The 22,396-nt window shown below is 37.0% G+C and overlaps 1 protein-coding gene across 4 annotated transcripts in view; it reads right to left on the bottom strand.

Annotated features, from left to right (window-relative positions):
- The window catches only part of Arhgap32 (Rho GTPase activating protein 32), a 230,322-nt gene that overhangs the window by 29,617 nt on the left and 178,309 nt on the right, over positions 1-22,396 (bottom strand). The window contains exon 1 of one of the 4 annotated variants that reach the window (XM_051197029.1): positions 5,846-6,132. The exons of the other annotated variants lie outside the window; for them this stretch is intronic. The gene's annotated coding sequence lies outside the window, so the exon portion shown is untranslated. Of the gene's footprint in view, positions 1-5,845; positions 6,133-22,396 lie in introns of those variants that run through there. 4 annotated transcript variants of the gene reach the window in all.

The following is a 22,396-nucleotide window of genomic DNA, read 5'->3' as shown; positions in this document are numbered from 1 at the left end:
CAATTTTTTATTGCTACTGTAAATACTATCTTTTTTCTTAACTACATCCTCTAACAATCTCATTACTATGTAGAAAATTAACATAGTTGGGAATTGTGAGGTTCCTAAGGTTCCAAATTTGCCTTGTAACCACTAGCAATGTGACTGTGGATAAGCTAACTATAATTCATTAAAAATTTTTTTTTGAAAAATAGTAACTATGTAATAGTTTTGGAACAGTGGAATGATTTATTTATAAGTCTAAAGCACTTATTGCTGAGAAGAAAACTTAACAAATATTATTATCTTTTATTCAACAACCATGCTGACCCCCATTATTCTTTTAAAGATTCATTTATTTTGTATTCATGTGAATGTGTGCATGCCCCTCTATGTGTATGCAATTCTCATAGAGGCATAGAGGCCAGAAGAGGGAAGCAGAACCCCTAGACACATACATAGAGATTCTAGTGTGACAGCCTAGACGACTTCTAAACATTAGAAAAGACAAGGATTTTCATATGTGATCTTAACTGGCACAGATAAGGGATGTGAATATTACCGTATTTTTGGCAAACAAAGGTTTGATAAGCTAAGTGCTTAAACAGGGTGAAGGGAGGAGATGCTGATAGAAATGAGACTTCCATTTGCAAATAAATGGACTCATAATTATCCATTAAGTCACTTGAATATCAGCTCCACAAAACTCTAAAAAACACCTTATAAATGGCTGAGGAGGAGTCTAACATGCAGGTCAAATACTAAAGGAGCTGAAATTAAAAAAACAAAAAACAAACAAACAAACAAACAAACAAAAAAAAAAACCTCCCAGCAATTGAAATACAGAATTTCTAAAAACATCTTTCTCTTGGAAAGTTTTCATACATTCATACATATCCATCCATTAGGATGGATAATGTGGTAACTGAATCCTTTATATCATTTAGCCACTTAATAAAATTAGGTATGAATTTGTGGGGTTTTGGGGGGCAGGATCTTGCCATACAGCCCAGGATGGCTTTAAACTCCAGATCCTCCTGCCTGTGCTCCTGAGTGCTGGGGTTATAAGGTCAATTTCAAGAACATTCTACAAAACACAGTAAAACACCTTACTGCAGATCAAACACCAAGTTAAGTTTCTATTAAGGAATAAGGACATGCCCAAGATATTCTATCCCTGACTCTATTCTTATCTCCATAAATGTTCTGATCTACATAGTGAGACAGCTATACTTTCTCCAACACTGTGCACAGCTCTGTTCCTGGTCCTACAAAGATAATACAAATTAAAAGAAATATGAACCAGTTATAAAATAATTATAGGATAATTAATGCTCACTGAATGCTTATTATGTGCCAGGACCTTAGAGATATAATGAGTTTCAGTTTGTGTTAACATTGCATTCTAAATGAGTTATACGTATCTAGTCATTATTATACTCTTAGAAGTTTATGTTCAAACAGAAATATTAAATAAAATTATTATCTCCCCCATTACACACTATGTTAAGCATTATGGGGTACTGACATGTATGCCTTTGTTCTTTTTTTTACATATTCATCAATATATTATCAAGATAACCTAGCACCCCATATTTCAAGTCTCTTCAGGTTATCTGGTACTATTACATAGTTTGCATGCAGTTAAAAAAAAAAACAACAAAAAAGTTAGTCATTCTATTTGAGTATTTTAAAGCATTCTTGAGCTGATGACCTAGGAATTTAAGCTTTTATAAGCTTTTTCAATAATAAGGTAAATACAGGCTGAATATCACTTATCTAAAGTGCTTGGTAGTAGAAATACTGTAGATTCAGATATTTTCAGATTTTGACATACATGTCTATCTACCTGAATACACACACACACACACACACACACACACACACACACACACACACACACACACACGTATGGAAAAAGAGGCAAAGGGACCAAACCTAAATATAAAATTCATGTATATTCCATGTATGCCTTATATACAGTCTATTGGTAATTTTATATAGTGTTATAGTATATCCACATTTTGACTGCAATTTGTCACATAAGGTCTGGTGTAGAATTTTTCACCTACAGCATCATTTTGATGCAAAACATTTTGAGTTGTAAGCATTTTGAATTTGGGATTCAACCCCCTGGTCTAATGAAGGTGAGCCTTTTGTTGGCTAGGCTAGCAAAAAGTACTGGGCTAAGAGTACAAAGATAAGGTTTTGACAAGGACTTTTGTTAGATTACAAACAAGGAAATCAATCAGTATGAGACCTTAGTTTAATGGTATCATAAAATGTTTCACTAGGCAGCACAAATCTAGATTGCAATAAAAGCAACCTAAACCTTAAAGTTCTTTGGGAAAACAAGCAGCATAGAAAACCTCAAGCCTATGCAAAATGTTTTAAATAATTTATTAGGAGCATTATCTAAAACTTAATTGGAAAGCTCTGATTTAAAAGGGGAGGGTTTCCTAAGTCATCTGAGGGTAGCATAAGAACTTAATATTAAAAAGTCATTATTAAGGTTATTGTTTAATATCTAGTATATTGAGTTTAGTTCTTTTTTATTATTTATTTTGTTCTATGCTTGTTTAAAATTAGATGGAGGAGTCTTTATATAACTAATTTATATTACATACATTCCTTTCTAGGTCTTAGGCATAAAATTGATTATGCTATATGACATTCTACTGATTATTTCGGTTTATTTTCTTTCAAGTTCTTAGACAACCATAAATGACATTTACATTATGATTTCTGTTAATTGATTCCATGTACACTTTAAAAATTAACTTTGGGCCTAAGGTTTCAAGAAGGATGTTACTGTAGAAAAAGAAGAAATACAGTAATTTTACCTACAAAATTCTAGGCTTCTGTAGAGTGATGCTCAAAAGCCAAAATCCTTCATGTCTTCTTAATTAGCTTCTATTTTTGAAATCAGGAATACAACAGTTGTCCAGCTTTGGACTTCACGCCCTGATTCCCCACACATATATTCTAAATTCTTCAAGAAAGCTGAGTTCGCTTTTAAAATACTCTTGATGTTATTGTGGAACAAAAAAGTACAGAATCACTCTTGCTCAACATTTCATTAATAATTCTGGAAGTAAGAAAAACATAATTCTGTAACTGATGCATGTGACAGCTGCCAAGAAGCTGCCAGAGAGAATATATCTAGAGCCTGCACAGCTCACAGTGATGCCTGACATTCCAACCTCAAAGGGAGGAAACCAGGTATCCTAGGAATGCTTGCCTGGTCCTGAAGGCTGGATTTAAAATGGCACACTGGCAGTAATAACTCTGTTGGATAAAAAGAGAAAAAAGAGAGAGAACTCTACTGACAGTTATATAATAGGTTCTCCTTAACCTTTGCTGATAAGGGAGATGAGGAGCCATTTCAAAGCCAAAGCTGACCTGAAAGCAAATCAGGGACATTGAGGACTCTGGAAAATAGGTCTTCAGTGAATTAAAAAAGACTCTTCCAGCAGCAGTAGAAGAAGAATAGCTCACATGGAAAAAGCTATGCAGACATGCCAGACATGGGCAACCGGCTTCCCCATACCTATCACAATGCACTCACAGGCATGCCTAAAAGACATGGATATTTGACACCAACCACAGCAGCATCAGGATGCTGCCCTTCCCAGAGGATACAAAACACAACATGGAGCTTTTAAAAGCAATGCTCCTTGGGAAAATATCATGAAGTTAAACAAGGCTCTTAGTATCTATCCTGCATGTTTGATTTTTCCAGGAAGCTATGACTCTTACTAGAAATATCAGAGGTTCAAATCTAGATTATGTGACTTTAGGTTGACATAACTAAGCTGAATGTTTTTTCAGCTCACAGGTACTTGTTTTTATTTTTAAATTTCAATAATAAACTAAAATATACACAAATTTTGTTCCTCAACTCTTTGCAAAAGCAAGTGTGTCCTTTTTTTAAAATAACTTGGTGACTTTACCAACCCAGTTATATAAAAGACTATGACTAATTTCATTTCTAAAAGTAGAACAAAAGGAAGATTTGCATTTTACCAGAAGCAAGTAGGAGGAAATATGAGGTGGATGTAAATTTTTTGACGCTGAATATATTTTAACACCAGAAGGAGATATAATACACAGGTTACAGGTTTTTTAAACTTGCCAAGAGGTTTAATATTGTTTGGGTTCTTATTTTTACAGGATGACTTACTACTATTTGGCAAGTATGATTTCAGAAAGAAATGCATTAATATGTACATTCTCATAAAAATTAAATTATAGCAACCATGCATTTTAGGAATTCAGATATATTAAAGAAATAGATCTACCAAAATACTATATGAACTTCTGGGAAACAAAAATTTTGGAACCTTAAATTCAACGGTATGAAAATTTTCTTTCCTAGGTATTATTTTTTTCTTCTTTGATTAGATGCATACATAAGCATCTTCATATTTCATTGCCATAGCAGATTCTATAAAGCTTTCTGGCTGTGAAGGTTGGTATGGAACATTTGTATTGCCATAGGTGGGCTGGGGGAGCTGTGGAGACTTTAGAGCAAAAAGTGAAACGGATAGGTTCTAAAAAACTGGTATCTTGAGAGTATGGAACTTAAAATAAGTCTCTTTAAAGGCAAAAACTGGGTTTTGAAGTCAGGCCAAGGGATTAGGATCCAGTCTTTAGCAAATTACCTATTGAAATGTTACTTCCTTCATGATAGAACAGAAGGACGATCCTAACAGCCACCACTGGGCTCACAAGAAATGACAGATGCCAAATGCTCTGTGTCATTTTCCCCAGTACCATGTCTCTTTCCCTTTGATCTGAAAACTTTGGTAATCTTCCCTTAGTACATGATTGACCAAGAATCTGACTCAGTTTTTCAGAACCTGTGACGTCCAATTTGGCCATATAACTCCATGGGAGACCCAAACTAAAAGAAGGGCAGAGACAAATTCAGGACAGTTTCTAGTTTTCTCTCTGTAATTTTCCACCTTATGTATGTTTCAGCTTCCTTCTATTAAATACAAAGTAACATTATCTAGTACTTGGAAGAAATTGTGCTTTCAGAACATCTGACTGAGCTACAGATGTAAAGTTGGCTATAAAAAATGACTCTTAATTCTGAACCCTCTTCACCTAATATTTTGAAAATTAAGCCATGGTAGGTCAACTTTGAAAAGAAGGGAAAAAAAAAATCACTGGGTTGATGTGTGATTTAGAGAACATACTAATTTCTATGCCACCACATTAGTGAAATAGTGTACTGAAAAAATGTCATTATCAAGCAGTACATGAGCACAACCTAGTCAGGCAATCTCTGGGAATAAATACACAGGCCTTCCTGAGTGGAGAAAGCTGTCCTGATGGAGGGCAGTGCAGGAAGGAGCAGAATGCTGACAGGAAAGGGACCTTTGCAGAGCCTGCCCTAGTCTTCACTCAATCAGTGCTGCTCATTCTCCACTCATCAAGCACTGAAACAATATCAGCCCACAAGAAACTTACACACACACACACACACACACACACACACACACACACACACGAATGCTCATCTAATAATGAAAACCTCTATTACATTAATTCAGGTCTAGAAAGCATTACCAGCTAAGCTGACCAAAAACAGAAGAAAACTAAGTGTTTACTACAACTCTCTGGGAAGATAATTCCAGTGCAGTACAACTGACAAATTTTACTTTTTGAAGTGAATGCATCTCTACAAACAAGACAAATATTAATGCTATTATTCAATTTCCAGATACATTCTGAACCACAACTCACTTGAGAACCGAGGAAACATGTGCCAAAATATGATCTAAAAATAGCTCCAAGGAATTATTAGTTCAAAAGTAGTTTGAATGAAATACTCAATGAGGGATTGAAATATCCTTACCTCTTGCTGTGGTGCAAGTTTTAGGTTCAGTATTTAAAATTACTCCGTGACTGTGTTTAGCAGTAGAGTCAGCAGGCTCTGCATTCGGTGCAATAGCTTAAGGATTCAGCGGAGTCACACCAGCTCAGACCTTATCCAGCACGTGAGCGCTTCTGGCCAGGTCTCCACCACACTTGCAGATGTCAGCTGTTTCCAGGTCCCCCTTTAGAAGCACTTGGCCCAGAGTTCAGGCCTGTTTGAGCCAGCGTCTGTGAGAGCTCTGCCTTCAGGAACTTAATCCTCCTCTCTCAGCCAGGCAGATTTGCTACACCACAGGAACGCCCCACAGTAAGCTCACACTTGCAAAACAGGCTTCACCAGCGCGGCTCCACCCATTAGCCTCCCACAGGTGAGCGTTTCCTGTTCAGAAAGCAGCCTAGGAAACCGACGTTTAACTGTGCCCTTCATGCTTTTCCAGTTACTTATTATTTAGTTATTTGTGTTTGCCAAGTGGGTGGGGACAATGTATCTGACAAAATGAGCTATGTTTGGCCAAAGTAAAGCAAGAAAAATAAGTAATCAAGTAGGAAGAATTGCTAGTAAAAAGCTGAGTCATGAAACCCACTGCCACAGGCTAAGAGGACAAAATCTTTCAGTGACTTTGCTGATAGTAAGCTGTGACTGTTTTACTACTGGCCTGTTTTGAAACGCATCCATTTACACGGGTCTGTATGAAAAATTCTGAGAATAACAATTATGTCTGGCTTAGGGAAAAAGAGTTTGTTCAGAACTGAAAATCCGGAACTTCCAAAATGAACTTTGATTGCACAGGTTTGAGACTCACTTCACCACTGATTCCAAGGTACTTCCTGTGCTCTACCAGAAACTTTACCAGCAAATGAGGCAATCCTCAGCAACATCCATTAACCAAGCATTCAACCAGACTCAACTTGGGACAATGAGACATTATCATTAGTTAGCGACATAAACACATAACCTACATAGTGTCACCACTGAAATGCAACTTTTTTTTTTTTTTAAATGACCTGGAAAACACTGACATTCTTCCAGTTCCAATTGAGGTTTTACTAATTAAAATGTAAATATGTAAATTCCACCATCAGATCTTGTTTTCTTCAACAAAATCATTATTATGTACCAGACACAATTCTAAGTACTAAAATCTTCATCTTAACTCTGTAAAGCTGATGTGTTATCTGATCTTACAGACAGGCAGGGAGGCTGAGCAATGTGCCAAAGCCGCATAGCAACTAGGCAGCAGAGACAATACAGAGGATTTATATGTGCCATGCCAGACTGTTGACTATACTTACTCTTTCCTCATTTTTTGAACATAGCTCTGAATATAAAATTGTTGCTAGATGGCAAGCCACAGTAAAGAAAAAATAATAATTATTTTGATTTTAAAATACAAAAGGACACAGAGAATCCCAAGTGTGGTGGGAAAAAAGTAAGTTAATTTCCCACTAGTGGAACAGTTGTGGACTTGAGGGTTTTGTTGAACAGGATGTAAGGCTCCTAAAATGTATTCTTTAATTTCAAATTAAAAACAACTTTCCCTCCCAGTCCTTTCTTTGCTCAACATAAACACAAGCAAAGGAGAGTAAGGAGGGAAAGAGAAAAGAGGCAGAGGCAGAGAAAGAAGAGAGAAATAGCAAAGACAGGTGCAGGGGAAATGGCTCAATTGGGAAAGTGCTCTCCACACAGGCATGAGTACCTGATTCAGATCCCAGCATCCACACACAATGCCTGGTGCTAACAGGCCAAAAACTCTCACTGAACTGGTTAGCTCCAAGCTCAGTGAGAAACTGTCTCAAAAAAAAATAAGGTGGAGAGTAATTGAGAAAGACACAAACATCAGCCTCTGGACTTCACACGAATGCAAGCATGTGCACACACCCACACAAACGTCTAGACACATACATACCACAAAGAATAAAGGTGGGAAAAGAAGAAAAACTTAAATAATGTAAAAGCCACTTTGCTAGTACAAGTACAAGCCACAATGCTCTTGTATTACTTAAAACATTAACAAGTACCAATAAATACATTCCATGAAAGTTTACGTAGAGGTGAGAGAACTGCACAATTAATTACCAATAGCTACTCTCATGTTAAAACCAAAGACTGTTGTCTGGAAACAGACAAGAAAATATATGCGAAAACTGGCAGACCTGGGTTTAAAGTCCATGCTATGTTTAACTGTATTAGGATAATGCCAATTTCCTGCTTTTGATAATGCACCACCTAGCAAGTTATGTAAGATGTAAAAGTCAGAGGAGGAGTGACAAGTACAAGGGACCTCTGTGCTATATTTGCAACTTCTTCTAAGACATTATTTCAAAATGAGAATTCGAAAAGTACCTCTAACTGGAAAATGGACTGTACTGTGTCAACTATTGATCACTTATGGCACTGGGGAAATCATTTGTCATTTTTTCTTTCATATTTAACAAAATGTTTAGAGCTATATATCTATGACAAATGGAATAGGATGTGCCTTGGATTGTAGGAGGCACAAGAAAATTCACTGGGAAGGCAACTAGCTATATTCTTAACTTTATTGGAATAAGTCAAAGCCTTCACAGTGTGTCTGCAAGTTGATCTTACGGCCAAATATATCCAGAATCAAAACACTTCTTATCACTCTCATCTTCCACATACTGGTCGAAGCTACCATCATCTCTTGCCTGGTCACCTCAATAGCCACTGCGAGTCTCTTTTCTCTTACCCCTAAGTCAGCCACCAAAATTATCCTTTTAGCAAAGTACCTTAGATCAAGCAACTGTTTTGTTTATAATTTTTATAACCTTCCCAAGTAACAATGAAACCCCACAGTAGCACTGAGAGCCAGAGGATGTGAAGGTATCCTCTCCCTTTTTTACCTAAACTTTCCATTCTCTTTCTAGCTCCCCTGGCCTTCTTGATAGCACCTTCACAAGTTAGAATTGACACAGCATGATGTCTTAATACTCCCTTCAAATCTTTGCTCATAAGTGATGCTCCAACAGTTCTTTCCCTGAACACACTACTCTCCTGAAATCTCAACCTTATATGAATCATATCCCAGATGTTCAGCCTCTGAACTCTTCTCTTAGTTGCATTTTTCTCCACAGCACTTACCTATATACCATATAGTTCCATATAATATGCCATATTATACCATATAGATTTATTCATCACCATACCCTCTCATTGCTTCCTCTCAATTCCCCCAAGATTAAAATTCCACTTGTATTCTATTTTAGCTACAGCATGTATTATGCACTCAGTTAATTACTTGCCAGAGGTCAGAGTGTTATTATTTCTCAATGGCATGGCACTTGGTCTAGCATGAATGAGGACCAGGGTTAGATCTCTAGCACCATAAAAGATAATAAATAATTCTGATGAATGAATGAAACTAATATTTGAAATGACGTCTAACAAATGTTTAAGGGAATATGGGGGCGGTTAGGAAACATTTTTGATGTCTCTAATGGAAACAGCTCTTGTTCATAATTAGAGTCAAAACTGTTTTCCAAGGAGGACCCTAAGACAGACATACATGGTCCCCCTGAGAAGGGGATAGGGACAAGATCTCATGAGCAAATTTGGAGCATGGTGGGAGGGGAGAGAAGGAGGGCATGAGGGAGTAGGAAGATTTAGTCAAAGAAAAGAATAGAGGAGAGCAAGAAAAGAGACCATAATAGAGAGAGCCATTATAGATTTAAAAAGAAATCTGGCACTAGGGAAATGTCCAGAGACCTACAAGGATGAACCCAACTAACAATCTAAGCAATAGTGAAGAGGTTACCTTAAATGCCCTTCCCTGATAATGAGATTGATGACTATGTTATATGCCATCTTATAGCCTTCATCCAGTAGCTGATGGAAGCAGAAGCAGACACCCATAGCTAAACACTGAGCTGAACTCCTGGAATCCAGTTGCAGAAAGGGAGGAGTGATGAGCAAAGGGGTCAAGACCAGGCTAGAGAAACCCACAGAAACAGTTGACCTGAACAAGGGGTAGCTCATGGATCCCCAGTCTGACAGTTGAGAAACCAGCATAGGACCCAACCCAGACACCCTGAACAGGAGTGATAGTTAGGAGAACTGGGCAGTCTTTGAGGCCTCTGGTATACGAATGGACTTTAGGAGCCCATTCCACATAGAGGGATACTCTCTCAGCCTAGATACATGGGGGAGAGCCTAGGCCCCTCCAAATGATAGATTTTGAAGACTCCCCCATGAAAGGCCTCATCCTCCCTGGGGAGCAGAAAGGGATGGGATGGGGGTTGGTGGAGAGAATAGGGGAGGATGGGAGGATGAGGTAACTGGAATTGACATGTAAAACAAGCTTGCTTCAAATTTAAATAAAAAAACATTATCATTAAAAATGTCAAAAATTGTTTTCAAGTATGTATCGGCACAAAGGGTGCAAAATTGCATAAAATGAAGGAGATGGGAAGGAAAAAGCCATCATAAATTTTCTAGGGTTCTTTTCCTCATGAAGCATAAGAAAATATTATCTTGATATAATCTTTACAATCTATTCAGAGAAGAATCTGATTCAGACATTCTACCACTCCCCTGACTTTTCCTTCAAAGGTATGGTTTTATCACCTGACTCTCCATTTTTAAATTTATTATCATTTTATTCCTGTTATGAGGGGTTTGCCTGCATGCATGCCTTTGTACCATTTGAATGCCTGGTGCCCACAAAGGCCAGAAGAAGGCATCAGATCCCACTGGAACAGGAGTTATATAGCACTGTGAGAAAACATGTGGGTGCTAAGTCTTTTGGAAGAGCAGCCATTGCTTTTGACACTGAATAATCTCTCTAGCCCAAACCCGATACTCAAAAGTACCAACCTCATATTTGTTAACATGCAACAGGAAGAATATTTAAGACAACATTCCAAATAGGATAAGGAAAAGAGCAGTCACTTCAATTAAAATGACACTGAAGGAACATGGCAATAAAGGAGCTGGAAAATCAAAGCAAAAAGAAAGGCAGGGATGGGAAGAGAGAACAGAGAAGTAAGGAGGGAGGGAAGGAGGGAGGGAAGAAGGAAGAAAGGGAGGGAGGGGCAAGCAAGAAGAAATAAAGGAAAGAACTGGAATTAGCAACTTCACAATAAAACAAGAAAGCAAGCAAGATACTAGACCACTTTCTTAGAAGAACATTAGAAGGAAGTCTTGCCTTAAAAGAACACTGTAGGAGGGAAAGGGGTGGTATAATAAAAATGAATTTATGTAACTCTCAAAGAACTAATAATTAAAAACAAATAAATTCAACATTGCAGGCTGGGAATGCTGTTCTGGGACACAGCCCTTGTCCAGCATGGAGCTAAGGTCCTGGACTCCACCCACAGCACCACTCAAAACACAAAGAAACAAACAGAAATCTATGAAGACTTTTAGTTTAGGGGTGTGTGTGTGTGTGTGTGTGTGTGTGTGTGTGTGTTTCTCTAATTTCAAAACTGTGCTACTGATTCAGGCTGATAAGGTGCCATATTAAATTACTTCTTGAATTAATTGGAAGATCTCATCAGTTACATGTTTTAACTATAAAATTCTTATCCAAAGTGAAAGCTCAGTTATTTCAATATCTGTTATCAGAGGAAAACAAAAGTGGCTATTACCAAGCAGAGAACAAAAATACACCATGCAAGCCTATTTATGTGACCATCTACAGAGGCTCCTTCTCCCACCATTGTGCTATAAATACTATGATTAGGGCCTGAGAGATGATTCAGCAGGTAACTGCACTTGCTGCTAGGTCTGGAGATCTGTGTTCCACCCCTGATCCTCACGTGATGGAAAGAGAGAACTAACTCATGCAAGCTGTCCTCTGACTGCCACATATGTATCATGACATGGACACACATATGTGTACACACACACATTAAGTACACAAAAATAATCTGTGATGTATTAGAAAAAGTTTTAAACAAAAAAAAAATCTATTCCAATTACATAGATCTAACTTCTGACCATAAGATTAAATAACAAGAATCAATGAATAGGAACTGAGCACAGCTAAGAGTAGGAATTTGTCTAGCATACCTGAGACCTGGCTTAAGCTCCAGCACAGAGAAAAATGAACAGATGACAGACAGACGCGCAGACAGACAGATCTCTTTTTACTTTAGTTTAACTCTGATTGCTTATTGTTTTATTAACTATTGTTTCAAATTGATATTTTAATATTTCCTTTTTAAGATTTTTAAAACTTATTGTTAGAGAATTTCATACAATGTATTTTTTAAATATTTATTTATTATATGTATATGTGTGTTTTCCCTTCACATATTTCTGTGTACCACTTGTATTCCTGATGCCTGCAGAGTTCAGAAGGGTAACAGATTCCCACACAGAATGCATTTTGAACAGATTCACCCTCCCCAACTCCTCCCCTGTCACCCTCCTGTCAGCCCATCCATCTCATTGTACCCTACTTTGACATTCCTTTAAAAAACTCACTTCTTTCCCCAACTGGTCCAGTTTGTGTGGCCCAGCTGCTTTTGGGATTGGGGCCTGCTGTGTTGTATCAGATTTAAAAAACAAGAACAAAAACAAACAAATGAAAAAACAAACAAACAATTTTCCCTCACAGCAGTCACCAAATGCTAAAGCCTTCTCAGTTGGCGGAGGGGCTACATGTCTACCTCCCTGCCTTGTATGATGGGATTTTGTCTGGCTGAAATTGCACAGATCTTATGCCTGCTGTCACAACACTATCACCTGTCCTGTTGTGTCTAGAAAACACTGCTTCCTGAAGTCACCACCACCTCTAGCTCTTGCAATCTTTCTGCTCCCTCTTCTGCACAGATCCCTGAGCCTAGCAAGAGAAATGAAATGACCAATCTGGGGCTCAACACTCTACAGTCTTGTTTTCTGCACATTGATCAGATGGGGTTCTGTGTTACTTGCCATCCACTCCAAGGAGAAGCTTCTCTGATGAAGGCTGACAGATGCTTGGATCGATCAGAACACAGTGATAACTTATCAGGAACATGTGGCTACATGGGTAATAGGCTCTAGGAGAGAACCCAATACTACTACTCTGCTAAAAGTGCTAAATGGCCACAGTACTGGCTTATGAAAAATTTCTGTCCAACTATTTTAAAAATGATCAGAGAGGTTTATCTAAGTCCCTAGTCATTTGTGTTTAGATATTCATACTTCAAAAATACACTTTAATTTTACATCCTTTTTTGTTTGTTTGCTTGTCTCTCCATGTAACAGCCCTGGTTGTCCTGGAACTCACTCTGTATACCAGGCTTGCCTTAAACTCAAGAGATCCTCCTTCCTCTGCCTATTGAGTGTTGGGATTAAAGACAGGTGTGACCACTGTCTGGCTAATTTCACATTCTAACACCCTAAATATTTATGTTCCTTATAGGATTATTTCATATTGTATGCTGGATGGTTGTAATGTTTGTGTGCTATGCTTTGAAGCTCATATTGAAGATAATAAGGCTGCTTAGAATCTTTTGGGCCAGTGATTTTTTTTTTTTTTTTTTTTTTTTTTTATTTTAAACATTGGGAAGTTGGAGTCATAAAAGATAGCCTGAAGGAATACAAAAAGCAAACTTTGTTCTTTTCCACCAGTTTTTCTCATCGGTTCTCTTGACTCCTCTCCCTCCCCTTCCTCCTACTCCCCTTTCTTTTCTCTCCCTCTCACAGATAAGGTTAGATAACATGACAGATGTAGAATGTCAAGGAAAGTATCTTTAAAAGATTAGATGCTGATTCTAGTAATGAAACCATGACATGAAAACTTAAGAATTTATTACGTAAGTTTAAGAGAAAACTATACAGAGAAGACAGAATCACTGAACTTGAAGACAAGTCAATGGAAAGTATCCAGATAAAGAAATGAGAGAATATAGGCAACAGAACAGAATCCAAGATCAGTAAGACAGTATCACTGAATGAAAGGAATATCGGTAGAAAAAGAAAGGAGACAACAGCTGAGGACAATTCCAAACCAGTAAAAGATACCACTAGTTCCTCCAGGAACACCAAGCAACATAAACCCAAAGAGACATATTTCCTTTCCACATAGCACAACTAACTGCAGCTTCTTCCATCAAACTACATTTAATTATTCACTGCTATTCTTTCCTTTTTATTCTCTCAAACTTTTACTTTTTTCCCCCTTAAGCACCATGGATATTGGCTGCTTTGGTCAGGACACAAAAACTTAGGTTCCTTTTCATCTACACAAATTATTGAACAAATTAAGAACATAAAAGGGAAAAACAAAACAAAAAAACAACCCATGGTGATATCTTGTTTGTGCAAATAAAGCCACTATGGCAAGCTCCATTCTCTGACCTTCAGACAGGCTTTATTCATGCAAGATATCACTACACAACCCTATCTTTAAAAGGAAAAAAATTCCTATTGCCCTTGTTGTATAATAGTATAGGGAGCTTTAAGTTTTCAGGCCCAAACTATAGCTGCATCTTTCCGATTTGGCATCTAACAGTGACAGATGGCAATGTTAAAAATAAATAGAACATTCAAGTTGTTTATACTGTAGGCAAAGACAGTTTTAAAGTGTGAAACAAGCCCAAGGCTGATTGAATTTGCATCATCTCTTTCAATCTGCATTAGGAATGCACATTTCCTTAAGCCAACTCTAAGTTGTTTTCAAAAAATAAACTATTAGCAGTTGAGGGTAAACTTGTTTTTCTACTAATGATTTATAATTAACAATGACTTGCAATTCTGAAATATAAACTTTTCTATACGTGATTAACTTTCTAAATGGTAAAGGCTTCAGTATTATTATTATTATTATAAGAACATTATTTTCCCTTGAAAAATGTGATAAAATATGTGATTAATACAAATAATTTTAATGCCAAAGATAAACTAAGTTATAGGATGCCTCTAATTGAAGCTACCAAAGTTGGGATGTAAAGGCTAGTAAAATTTTAACTTATAACACAGGAAAACAGATAAAACAATGCTGAAGAAATTACAGTATTTTTTTGTTTTCATAAAAATCCACCAAGACCTCGACAAACTGGCTTTCAAAAATGAATCTGACACCACCATTTTTACAACACTGAACAAACCAGAACCAGAGGGAACATTCCTTGGTCTGGTAATGATCATCTATGAATCTGCAACAGATAACATCTCCCTCAACGGCTAGACACTGAATGCATCCCCTAAGATTGTGCGTAAAAAGAGTGTTAAGCGCTTTCAACTCCTATTCAATTTTGTGCTGACGGGTCCCACCAAAGAAAACCATCAAGAAAATTTAATAAATAAAAGCTGCATCTGACCTGGAACAGAACTAGTATATTTACATATGATTTTTAATATAGGAAATCCCACAGAAACCATTATAAAGTTATTAGAATGGAAGCTTCTGGAAGCCTCTGGATGATGTGGAGAATGAGAAGCGTCAAATACAATAACAAAGAATAGATTTTAGGGGCTGGAGAGATGGCTCAGAGATTAAGAGTACATACTTCTGTTACAGAGGATCCATGTTTGGTTCTCAGAAGCCTCATCAGGTGGCATACAGACCCAGGGGATCTGACACACTCTGAAGTTATCTGTTTTTACACAAACACAAAATGGCTAAAAGTGCTCAATATCCTTAGCCATCAGAGAAATGCAAATCAAAACAACTCTGAGATACCATCTTACTCCTGTCAGAGTGGCAAAAATCAGACACCAATGACAGCTTATGTTGGAGATAATATGGAGAAAAGGGGAACCTTGCTGCCACACCTGCCAAATGAGTTTCAGTGTACTTCTTTATCTTGTTTGGTACCCTACTGCTGCTGTTACAAGAGCCCTTTCCTTCTCTCTGAGTGGTACTAGGAATTGATCCTACAGAGTCACCAAAAACATTGCTGTATCTAGCAAAGACATATTTTGAAACTGGCTAGGAAATAAGGACATTTCAAGAAAAGCCTAAACTAAAGCAATTCATGACCAACAAGCTAACACTGCAGCAAATAATTTAAAAAAAAAAAAAAATCCAACCAAGAAGACAAAAATTATAGGATTCAGCGAGAACTCTAACCATAAATGGTCTTAATTCTTTTATCTGGGAGACAATGGCTGGCTACGGGAATTTTTAAAAGATCCAACTATGAAATGTCTCCAAGAAATTTAATGGCAAAGATACCACAGACTCTGAGTAAAAGAATACAAACATGTGTATCAAGCTACTCACATCTGAGATCAAGGCAACAGAGGAAATCTGATATGTGAAGTAGATTACAATCCAAAAGTAGCAAAAGATATTAAAATGCTACTAGATACTAACAAAGGGAAACACACAGATAACAGCTGTTAATATATGTGTAGCAAATGTCATTAATAAATACTGATAGACATAATACAGTAGATATGCTTTAAGAGAATACTGATGGGGGATGTCATTCTGTATATGTTTCTCATACTGGTTAATGAATAAAGCACTGTTGGCCAATAGGAAAGCAAGATAGGTGGGACTAGGAGACGAGGAGGAAAGAGGAAGTAGGAAGGATGGAGAATCTGGAGAGACTAGAACCGCCAGCCGCCTCTCGCTGGTAAGACCACGTGGAAATACATAGAAATGGGTTAATAATTAAGACAGAGCTAGCTGATAAGAAACAAGTAACCGGGCCAACAGCACTGTATCAAATACAGAGTCTCTGTGTATTATTTGGGACTGGCGTAGCGGCAGGACAAGACCAACGGCAGCAGATGGAAAAACCTTACTCCTTACAGATGGCGCCCAACGTGGTGCTAAAATAGCCGCAGCCATATTTGGTAAATCGCGGCAAAAACAACAATGACTTTCATTTTAGCAATGTTGTTGTTTACCAGATAAAAGACTCATGGCCAAAAAAAGATAAAGATTTACAGCAAAGACAGATTAACATTAAGAAAAAGCACTAAATGTTTACATAGGCTTGGGAGAGAAAAGGAATAAAATGGTTTTAAATAGACAAAGAGGAACTGGGTGTGGTGGCACACACGTTTAATCCCAGCACTCGGGAGACAGAGGCAAGCAGATCTCTGTGATTTCAAAGTAAACCTGGTATGCAGAGTAAATTCCAGGAGAGATAAGAGTTACACAGAGAAACCCTGTCTCAAAAAATAAAAAAAATAAAAAGTAAAAGAAACAGTAATAATAAAGCCACGTAAAGATAAAAAGCTCAGAGAGAATCTGGTTACTGTATGGTGTTATATTGTCTTAGTATCTTTTGCTGAGGAAATAACAACAACCATTAAAACAAATGCTACTGGATCAATTCAATTTATATATTTTAAAAATGCTTTGACTCCAAAATTTAAGTTCAAGGACAAGTTACTGGGGAAAAGGATTTCTATTTTTGTTTCCACAGAAAATGAAAAGCTGTGGATTCCTTCCAGACTAATGTGGTTTGAGCAAGCCAGACCCCCTGAAACAGAGTACCAGGTGATTCAACATTCAAAACAGCTTGGACAAAGCAGCCTTGCAGACTACAACCAAGATTTCTGCGTCTTCTCAGGATCTCCCATGACATCGCCCTTTACCAGCAGGAAGTAGTTTGGAAAGAACGACGCCCAAATTCCCAAATATTGTTTATAAATGTTTGTTTTCATTTAAATGGACTTGGTTATAAATGGTTAATGATCATAGCCAATTCTTTTTAAAGGTAAAAAGGGATTATGGTATAGATATAAATACTTTGTTTTGGAATGGATTTTCATTTATTGATACAATTTAATGTCAATTTTGTGAGATGTATATTTCTCCTTTTGTTTAGGTATTGTGTTTATATAGCTCATTTAAAAATTTAATGTATAATTTAGTACAGATTTTAGATAGTTACCTATAATAGTCAAAACTTATAGCTAGGTGAGTTAGGATTTCTAGATATACAGAGATGTATTTGAGATAAATAGGCATTCTTCAAACCTTTCAAAGACCTACAGAATATGGCATTTAAAATGGTTTAGGGTTTTTTCTTGACAGTGAGACATGAATGTTCCTGGCAACACCACCTGCATCAGAAAGGAAGATGGACATTAAAGAAACACGTTATGGAGTTTGCCTCCAATATGGCAAGACTAGCCATTTGGACAAGATACTGCTCTTGTCTGGACTGTTTGACTTTATGCTGTATAAACTGGACATGCAGGACTCACAGGAAAGTGACTGCTGATTCAAGATGGACATTGCTACAGAGTTCCTGCTTCATGGAAGAGTCTGCCAGACAGTCTGCAGGACACAGAGAAAAGTGACTGACAAACTGCCAATATGAGAAGACAGTTTAAAGTTTCCTGCTTTGCTGAAGAGTCTGCCAGACACACTATGGCCTATGGGCTAAAGATGGAAGATTACAAAAGAACTTCGGGTGGCCAGGCAGTGAGTTGTCTCAGTCATTTCTAGAGTTTATATATTATCCTTCTGTGGTTTTTGAAGCAGTTGAAGACAAATAGTTATGGTTATAGTTTTCCTTAGTTAGGATTAAAGGTAAGTTATATATAGGGCTTTAAACTCACAAAGATAAAATAGATGATGGAATATTTTCTTAAATCTTACTAAATGTTAATGGACTAAATACAGAATACAATAGAAGAATTTAGTATCCAACTCTTACCAATAAGGAGAGCAACTAGACTGAAAATCAATAAATACACTTGGAGTTAAACTGTACCAAATGTATGTAACAGAATATTCAAAAATCCATTAAAAAATTACAGAATATACATTCTTCTCAGAGGGCTGGTCACAGTCTTTAAAACAGACCACATTTTAAGCCATGAGATCAGTCTTAGCAAGTGTAAATTTGTCGAGATTTTTCTGTCTTATCAGATTATAGTGGAATATAGCTAAAATTAATATCATATAATACAAGTATGTGTGTGTGTGTGTGTGTGTGTGTGTTATGTATTCTCAAGATACATAAATACTTGGGATACTGAACAACATACTCTTGAATAAGTAAGTGGAAACTAAAGAAACCAGGGAGGAAATAAAAATATTGCTCAATTAAAATGAATCTTTGAGATTCAGCAAAGACAGTTCTAAAAATAAAAGTTCATGGTTATAAATGCTTAGATTAAAAACTAATAGAGCTCAAATAAGTAACTTAATGGTGCTCTATAAAGTCTTAGGAAAAAAAGGCCAAGCCAAATCCAAAACTTGCAAAAGGAGAGAACTAATAAACATCAGGAAAAAAATTAATGAAGTGGTGATTAAGAGAACAGAGTAAACAAAAACAGGAACCAAAGAGCTGTCTCTTTGGGAAAAAAAGACTGGTAAACCCTTATCTAATCTAGCCAAAATAGACAGAAGACCCCCCAAAAGACATAAAAGAGTTATAAAAAATTCCAATGAAATTCAGATCATTAAAAAATAACTTGAAAATGTATTCTGAAATAACTATAAAATTCAAATGAAAAAATGCTCCATGACACACATGACCTAGCAAAATTAAGAGACACAAACAACATGAAAAGATCCATAACAAGCAACGATATTGAAGTAGCAGTAAAGAGTCCCCCCTCAAAAAAAAAAAAAAAAAAAAATCTCAGGACTGAAAAGATTCATCACTACTACCAGACTTCCAAAGAAGAGTTAACACTGGTCCTTCTCAAGTTGTTCCACAAATACAAAGAGAAGGAACACTGCCAAACCCTTTTGTGAATCTGAGTGTTACCCTGATATTGAAACTAGATAAAAACACAACAGAGAAAAATCAGAGATCAATTTCCATAATAAATATAGACACAAAAACTCGCATTAAACTACTTAAACATATACAGAGCACATTAAGAACAAACATCATGGCAATGTTAGTTTTGATTCATGATGCAAGGGTTGTATTTTAATTTGCTTTCTATTTCTGTGATAAGACACCATGTCCAATAGCAACCTGGGGAAGGGTTTACTTTAACTTACAACTCCTAGGTCATGATCCATCACTGAAGAAAAGTTAGGGCAGGGATTCAAGGCAGGAACTGAAGCAGAGGTAATGAAGGAATGCTGCTTACTGGCTTGCTCTCTACCTTAGTTAGGGTTTCTACTGCTGTGAAGGAACTCTTATAAAGGAAAACATTTAATGGAGGAGGACTTATAGTTTCAGAGGTTTAGTTCATTATCATCATGGTGGGGCATGGTGACATGCAGCCAAACATGGTGCTGGAGAGGAGCTGAGAGTTCTGTGAGCAACAGGCAACAGGGCGTGGCTTGAGCATATGTGAGACCTCAAAGCCTATCTCTACAGTGACACACTTCCTCTAATAAGGCCACACCTACTCCAACAAGGCCTCATCTTCTAATAGTGCCACTTTCTTTTGTGTGGGGGGGTGAGGGGGCGCATTTTCTTCCAAATCACTGCACTGACCATAGCTCACTAGGCTTCCTTTTTTAGATAAACAAGGGCCACCTGCCCACAGTGAGCTGGGTCCTCCCACATCAATATTAATCAACTGCCCACAGACCAATGTAATAAAGAAGCAATTTTCTCAATTAAGGTTTCTAGCTTGTGTCATGTCAACAAAACAAACAACAAGAACAACAACAAACTACCTAACACAGATGGTTTAACAAACAAAAAGGAATCATATATACAAACGTAAGGACAGAAATCTGGAAAATCTCATTAGATGAAAAAAGTATCTTTGATAAAGTTCAAGAAACAATGAAAATTCTTGAAAAAAAAAAGTAAAGGTACTATAAGGAACATACCTCAACATAATAGACTATGTATGACAAACCTTATAGTCAATATTACAGTAAGAGGGGAACTGACAGTATGGCCTCTACAACCAGGAACCAGATAAGGGTAACCAACCTACTCTTAATTCAGTATAGTGCCTACAATCTTAACTAGAACAAAAGAATATAAAAAATGTACCAAAGGGATATAAAATATAAAAAGGGGAGGGTAAATTTCTCTTTATTTGCAGACAACTTGGAGACCCTAAAGAATCCCCCAGACTTCTTAGATGCATAGTCAACATACAAAATTCAGTAGCTTTTTAAAATAAATCAACAATGAGCATGATGAGAAAGAAATCAAGGGGGAAAAGAATTTACCTTATCTTAAAAAATAAAATTATGACCTAAGAATAAACCTAAGCAAAGAGGTATATGCATCATGAAAGATCTGCATCATGAAAACTTTAAGAAACAAAAGAAAAATTGAAAAAACAAACAAACAAAAAACTAAACAAACAAACCACTAAAAGATGGAAAAACTTCCCATGATTGTTGATTGGAAGACGTAACATGGTAAAAATGGCTATATTACCAAAATGTAATCCCCACTAATATCCTAACAACATTCTTCACAGAACTGGGGGGATGGGGGGGGGAGAATCCTGAAATTTAAATGGACCGATAAGATCCCTGAATATTGAAAGTGATCCAAGCAGGAAAAGCAAAAGCAATGTTAATAGTATCACAAGACTTAATCTGAAATGATACTACAGCGCCCAAACAACATGGCAAGTTACTGTGTCTCTCTCCCTTCTTCTCTCTGGCCCTGCTCCCTCTGTCTCTGCGTCTCTGTGTATTCACCTCAAGATAACAGAGTAGAATGGAATTTCTAGAAAATGAGCCATGTAATTTCAGCCATCTAATTGTTTTCAAAGGTGCCAGATGCATGCATAGGATTCAAGAAATCATTTGGGGGAAAGTAGATATCCACAGTAGAATGAAACCACATCCCTACTGTACAAAAGTCAGTTCAAAATTTATCAAAACTTAATACACATTCTAAGATTTAATATAAGATTTCAAATTCTGAAATGCTCCAAGATATAGGCACAGTAAAGGACTTTCTGAAAAAGCCTCTAATAGCTCAGGAAATAATATTGAGAACTGGCAAACTGCAGGTGCATGAAACTAAAAAGCCTGTGCATAGCAAAGAACACAATTAGTAGAGTCAAGAGATGGTTTACAGAATGGGTTAAAATCCTGGTCAATTACACCTCAGAAGAGGTGAATATCTAGACTCTTAAGATTTCCCCACAAATCATTCAATCAATAAATGGGCAAGTTAATTGAAAGACAGTTCTTAAAAGAAGAAATACAAATAATATATGAATCACCTAGGTGATTGGACTATATAAGTCTGAGCATATTTATGGGGTTGTTTCTAGAGAGACTTAACAGGGAGAAAACTTACTCTGAATGTGATGGTACTGTCTCATAGACTAGATTCTCATACTGAATAAAAAAGGGAAGAGAGGCTGGAGCCAGCAACATTCACCTCTCTACTTTCTAACTGTGCTGGCTAGTTTTATGTCACCTTGGCATAAGCTGAAGTCACCTAAGAGGAGGGAACCTCAATTAAATGAATGTCTCTAGACGACACAAACAAGTAGGTCATTTTCTTAATTAGTGACCCATGGGGAAAGGCTTAGCCCATTATGGCTGGTACCATTCCTAGAGTGGTGGTGGTCCTGAGTTCTGTAAGAAAGCAGGCTGAGCAAGCCATGAGGAGAAAGCCAGTAAGCAGCATGCCTCCATGGCCTCTGCATCAGCTCCTGCCTCTAGGTCCCATGCTTGAACTTCTGTCCTGACTTCCTTCAATGATGAACAAT

The sequence above is a fragment of the Phodopus roborovskii genome, unplaced genomic scaffold (assembly GCF_943737965.1).
Source record: "Phodopus roborovskii unplaced genomic scaffold, PHOROB, whole genome shotgun sequence".
NCBI classification, from domain to species: Eukaryota; Metazoa; Chordata; class Mammalia; order Rodentia; family Cricetidae; genus Phodopus; species Phodopus roborovskii.
This window is presented reverse-complemented; position numbering and strand designations above follow the sequence as displayed.